The sequence below is a fragment of the Gymnoscopelus braueri genome, assembly GCF_963280865.1.
Source record: "Gymnoscopelus braueri genome assembly, chromosome: 24".
In the NCBI taxonomy this organism is placed as follows: domain Eukaryota; kingdom Metazoa; phylum Chordata; class Actinopteri; order Myctophiformes; family Myctophidae; genus Gymnoscopelus; species Gymnoscopelus braueri.
This window is the reverse complement of record NC_137626.1, coordinates 8,933,644-8,940,577: the sequence shown is the minus strand read 5'-3', so window position 1 is coordinate 8,940,577 and position 6,934 is coordinate 8,933,644. Positions and strand designations below refer to the sequence as shown.

The following is a 6,934-nucleotide window of genomic DNA, read 5'->3' as shown; positions in this document are numbered from 1 at the left end:
CAATACACACACACACACACACACACACACACACACACACACACACATACAATAAACACAAACACACACACAATAAACACACAGAGAATAAACACACACACACGCACACACACACGCACATGCACATGCACATGCACACACACACACACAGAATAAGCACACAAACACACATACAATAAACACACACACAGAATAAGCACACACACACACACACACACACACACACACACACACACACACACACACACACACACACACACACACACACACACACACACACACACACACACACAGTATAGTTTGTATTACTATACTTGTGAGGACATGAACAGTTTTTAGATGCCATTGAAAATAGATGAAAAACAGCCAAATCATTGCAGATCGGCTATTTTGCGGTGCACGACTCTGGCGTTAAACTAAGTATAAATCAGGTAACTCTAACCCTGACTCCTACACCTGACCGCTAAATGTCTAATCCTAACCCTGACCCCAACCTGAAACTTGTAGTAATTATACACCTTTAGAAAAATATATGTTAAACTATAAATCAACCATTTTACTTTTGAGGAAAACGTCTATTTATCAAATTCTACTTGAGGGTACATCTGGCCCTCACAAGCTTATAGTAATACACACACACACACACACACACACACACACACACACACACACACACACACACACACACACACACACACACACACACACACACACACACACACACACACACACACCAGGGTGTTAATTCAATGTAGAATCATTTAGCAGAGTCTTGACTCATGATACAACATGGACATTGTATTGTGAAATGTAAATAAAGGCAGGAAGTGATTATTGTCTTCAACAAATGTTCATCTTCCTCACAAAGACACCAGGATGTGATGTTTGTTGTTTTTATAATCTCACTTCAGTTGTATTGAGTCTCCACTCCACTGACACAACTCCAAGTCATTATGTTGATTCCATGTCAGGTTTTCACTGCTCACTAGTGAGGCTAGTTAGAGTAATAACAACATGTGACTCTTAAATAGTGGAATAATGATACAACATGGACAGCATAGTACACTATGTCTTATCTGAGCCTTTTTACCTTTTATAAAGTGGAAAATGTCTTTAAATCTTTTCACTCCATTCCACTGATAATTTGCCAAATTGTGAGCATTTGTGAACCTGTTAATATTTAGACTTTGTAAATATGGTTCATATGGGCTTCAGAGTGTGAAGATTAACCCATGTTTTGTATTTGTTTCATATTTTCTCATACTGTAATAACCAACCAGTAATGCAGAGTTAATAGTACATTTATTATGTGACATTGTTGTTATGGTCTGTTGCTTTTTAAACTTTTTTATTTTTTTTAAAATAAAGATGATCTGATTCTATATCTGATGTTCATCATTTATTTATTAGTCTTGGTTTTTGGACGTCTTTTTCCTTGAAGTCTCAAGGACAGTAGAAAGATTTTCTTTGCCAGGACTATTTTCACACAAGACACATTGGTTATGTTCAGACTGGCAGCCCAAATATGATTTGACGCATGAAAACCTTTGCTCATCAGGTTTGAACCACATTCATAGGTGGTTAAAAATGATTCAAATCAGAGTTCTAAAGATGTGTCTCAGTCTGGAAGCTCTAACCTCTCAAATCTGACATCAAACTGTCATTTATGTCAGTGGTTCACAACCTTTTCAGGCAGTGACCCCCCAACATAATCATATTTGAACTGGGGACCCCCCACCCTGACAAGCACTAGAATTGTATGAGTTGAGGCATACAATTTAGTTTGACTCGGTTCCACAGATAAATATTGTTAAAATAGCCGATCTATAAGTTTGTAGATCGGCTATATTCAAAAATGTTTCCTCTTTCTTATATTATTTGACAATTTGGCTTATGTTTGACCAGTTTTTATAGTATAGTTTGTTGGTTATTTTGATGCAGTAATGGTATTCTTCTTTTTCTTTTCTTAAAAGACCTTAAATTGTCATCTGGGGACCCCCCCAAAATCATGTGGGGATCCTCCTGGGGACCCCGACCCACAGGTTGAGAACCACTGATTTATGTCACTAACAAAAAATAGAGATTGTCCCTTGCCTTTAGATCCTGTGTTCAAATGCAGATATCTGGTTATAGAGAATATATTCCAAACACAAAAACAAAGCCACACGGACTCGTCTAGTCGTGAAATCAGTTTTAATAAACGGTTCCCTGGAGAGGATTATAAGGCCAGAACACATTAAACTGGTATCATGATTGCTTTGGTGTAGAAACGGCTCACTTCCAACACCACTGAAAATGGACCAAACACTCAACATGGCAGAATACCACTCAAAATGGTGGAATGGTTTCCATCATGACCAATACAGTTATTTCGTACATAGAGCTCTTCCCTTCTGCCATACTTAAAACCACTGAAACCCTATAGCCTATACTCAGCTGACCGCTGTCCCCCAGGGCTCTATACTAGGACTGCTAGTATTTCCCTCTACACCAAATCTATTCGCCAAAAAATGCCAAACATAATGCGAACGCTAAGGTTTAAGTGTTTTTGAGTGTAGAGGAACAACAACTTCAGTTGCCTCTGCAGTTCGTTGGAGCAACTCGTATCGCGGCCGCCATTTTCGCGTAGGCAAACGGACACCCAAAGTGACTACTGGCCAATCACAGCGCTCACAGCGCGTTGACTACTGGCCAATCACAGTGCGTCTTTTCTAAGACTTGTCAGAACCTAGTTGTCCCGCCCCCACACCAGCTTTCCTACGCTAAAATGGCACCCGAGATACCAATGCCTCAGAGCCGAAGGAGGCGTCTACCTTTATATGTCTATGGGGCAGAACACCAGCTAAGTCCCACACACATGCTATGAATTATCAATAGATATAAAATATTTGCTCCTCGGAGCACAGGTCTCCGCCAGGGCAGGTAGGTTATTGTGGGCCAGCAATGTTTCATGGCAATCGGACTCTGCGTTCATGATTTGAGCCATTTGACACAGGTCAGATATAAGGCAGTCTAAGCTAAGTAATGTTAACCCATTCAGACCGGGAACGCATCTGTGTCATTTTCACATTTCTTTGGGCCGTTCAAAAATAACAGATATACAAACTCGTAGCGCGGCACTCGGTGCCGCGCTACGAGCTTGTAGATCTGCATTTTTTTTTTAAACCATGAAAGTTTGTGCAAATCTTTGACTAGATATTTCTTAAGCGAACATTTGTAACTCAAATCTTTGCTTCTGGGGGATTCTACAAATGTCTTCTAAATCCTAACAGTTTTTTTTTTTTTTTTACTTCTGATGCTATAATCATTGGTTCTCAAACTTTTTCATGTCAAGGACCCCAACAATGATATGTATTTGGACACGGTCCCCCATCTCAAAATATGTTGTTCCAGGGACCCCCCAGAAGCAAAGATTTGAGTTACAAATGTTCGCTTTAAAATATATATTCAAAGATTTGCACACATTTTCACGATTTTCACAAAAGAATAGCAGATCTACAAGCTCATAGCGCGGCACTCTGTGCCGCGGTATGAGCTTGTATATCTGCTATTTTTTTACCTTCTTTTACAGCTGCCTCTATTTGAATCATTGTGTGATTTCCAGGTTGCAACAAAAATGTCTCTTTCCAACTGTCCTCCCTCTGTCACATCTTCAAAGACTCTGGATGAATATACACGTATATTATTCTATTGTATTCGTTTAGCAACATCCAGGTACGCAAACTCAATCTCTCTCTCTGCGGGGCAGGTGTTGGTAAACTCCTCCCTCCACGGTACTTCCTGGCAACCACCTGGAGACGAAGACAAGAGAAACGTTAAGCCAAATGTTGTTGTTCTTTTATAGCATAATATTAGTATTAATTCATATTATTAGTGGGTAGATGTGGCTGTCATTTGTCAAACTTGCAGGTTATCAGCTGAATATTGCTGACACGCCCACAGCGATGGTTTGTCTAAAAGTACTTCTCAGTACTGATGGATTGTTTCATTAGTGTCTGCAGAGCAACACAGCACTGTGTAGTTATAGGCTGAGTGGGCCCATAACCACTTAAACCCTAGTTGCCCGGGTACCCCAGGGCTCTGTACTAGGTCTGCTCCTTTTTTCCCCACAACATCAAATCTCTTCACCTATTATGACATACCCAGAATACGGATGCTAGGGTTCATGTATAAACTAGAGGTCTCTGCCTGGTGGTTACAAAGCCAGCTGCTAGCTTAGGCTATCAAGGCAGCACACAGATCTGTTTTCATCCTAACATTCTTTGTCTGATATGACAAAGTCATCCATGCCTGCTGTAATACAGGTCTAACTTGAGATCAGAAAGCATATAACTGCAGGATCTGGACACAGATGTGTTTAAAACAAAGGCCGTTCTTGTCTGTTGTGATATGGGTTTAACTTTTGTTAGGACCCTGAGGTGGTAGGGGACATGTCATAATGTGTAGGCCTGGCCCAGGGCCCTCATTTGGGGTTGCAGGGGATGGCAGACGCCACACCCTAGATTCACATTAACATTAACCTCAACTCTGGTATTTTATTCATATTTCCTTCACCACTGAATGTTTATTGCAGATTAATGTGATTTTAGATGTATTATTTAAATGTAGACACTTATAGACGCTTGTTTTCTTTCTGCAACCATACATTCATTAATCACTTTAAAACTTGGCCTCCCTGTTTGGGGCGTGTCATTACAGTCATTTTAGTTGTTACAATATATTGTTGTTGTCAGGCAGAAACCACTTATCTCATCATCTCACTGACTTTTTCTGTTTTTTTCCCCCCGTAAATTAACGCCCTACTTGATCATACTAACTACAGCGTCACACAAAAGTATCAAAAGCAGCAGATCTACAAGCTTGAAACGCGGCACGAAGCGTCGCGTTTCAAGCTTGTAGATCTGCTGCTTTTGATACTTTTGAATTTGAATCCTGAAAAGTAACAGTTTTGGACACATGAGGTTTCCACCCAACAGAGACGATATATAGCAACATGATTTTTATTTATTTATTTAGAATAAAAATAAATGGTTTTCAGAAAACGTAGGTTAGTATTTAGAGGGTGTTTTTAGAATGGGTCTCAGGTCTAAATGGATTAACTCAGGCTTAAGTGGTCACTTTTTTTGACACCCTCTAGTTGTTCTGAAACGCCGCCTCTGGCCTGGCCTATGTGTCACCTCTTCTGTGTCCCTGTGTAAAGGTGCTCCTGGTTGAGTGTGATGTGTGGCAGGTGTGTGAGCTGAGGGAGTGAGAGAGTGATAGAGAGTGTAGGAGGTGACCAGGAGGTGATTGGTTCCAGGCTGATGGTGGAGGAGCTCCTGCAGGCTTCTCTCTCTCTGTTTTCAAACCGACTGCCAGCAAACATGCTGTTATGACCCATAGGGTCATATGTGTATGTTTCCCTGTGTGGTGTTGCCCTGTGTATTGTCTTTCTCTGCTAGGTGGCTACCAGCAGGCTAACTCTACTTGGTGCAGCCTGTTGGTGATTGGCTCCTGTGTTGGTGGACTGCACTGTAAAGCTGCCAGTCTCCAGTTAATCAGATGTCTTCCTCCTAGTCAGTCTCCAAACACCAGCACTTTGTCATGTTTTTACAATGGCCATGGCTTAATGTCCTGGATAATGTAATGCCTTGGGTGTGTAGGGGTGGATGATCTCTCTTTTTGTTATTAGTTTGTTCTGTTTTTGTTAGTTTGCAATACATTAGGGTAGATATTTGTATTTTGGGTGGGGTTGGATGCATATGCAGAGGTACATGTAGTTACCGGAGTTCAGAGGAGAAGTAAACTAAACGTAATGCTCATTATGTTGTTTGTCTTACTTTATTGTCATTCTATTAATCTACAGTTAATGTTTTGTTTAAATATCTCACCAGTTAAACTATATAGAAAAGTTAAAGGCAATCTATGATTAACAAAGGCCTAAAGAGTTGAAGTGTATGCTTCAGCTCTGCTGATTGATTGATGTAGGTACTCTGACCTTGAAAACAAGAGTCTGTTTACTGGCAAGAGTAGCTGTGGTAGCGAAGACTAAACCATGAGAACAAGGAAGTTGCCGGTAACTGCCTAGCTGAAAAGAGGAACTCTCTGAGAAGGCTGTTGAAAACAGGAAACCACAGGCAGAATGGGAGCCACCCAAGCAAGCTCATGTGACAAATACATGCAAGTTAAATGACACACACACACACACACACACACACACACACACACACACACAGTGTGACACACACTGCTGAGGCCTCCCAGTTCATCTGTGGTTCTGTTCTCCACTGGTTTCACACTGTGACCAGGAATGCAGTGGTGTTAAAGTAAATGTACTGTACACACAAACATTTTAAGGAAAACGTAGTGGATGTTCAACTAGCTAAGCTTTCAGAACACACACAAGTGTGGACCATGAACAAAAAATTACTACATTTATACAAAACATCCTGCTTTGTCAAGTGGAAAAAAGTTCTTAAAGGAAGTCAAGACAGAGCTGATCAGGTAAGAATAGGTTTTGTTTGGTATTTACTTCATGGTCCCACTCCCACCCTGAGGTAATGTGTACATGCTTTTATCCTAAATGACGTAATAAGTCCTTGACTTGTGGGATTTTAAACCTGTGTGGCCTGGCTGTTTGGGGACTGGGAAGGAGGGGGTCCATATTTTATGTTGCACCTAGTGACCCAGCTAGCCTGGGTCGTAACACATGCCATGCTTTGTTTTTGTATTCTGCACTGTTGGAGTGACTCAGCTTTCGGTAGCGGTGAGTGATATTTTATTTGGTTCCCTTTTTCTCCTGTTTTGATGGTTAGGAGTTACTGTAGGTTAGTTGTTAACTTTAGGTTATATTCATTTGGTTAGTTAGGTTAGGGTGGCTTTTGTTTACTTAGACAGACAGACAGAAGGTTGCAGTCTGCCAGTCAGTGTGAGAAACTCCTGCTAGACTCTGGCA

At 40.9% G+C, this 6,934-nt stretch overlaps 1 long non-coding RNA gene across 1 annotated transcript in view; it reads right to left on the bottom strand.

Annotated features, from left to right (window-relative positions):
* The window catches only part of LOC308080286, a 408,660-nt gene that overhangs the window by 35,750 nt on the left and 365,976 nt on the right, over positions 1-6,934 (bottom strand). The window lies entirely within an intron of this gene.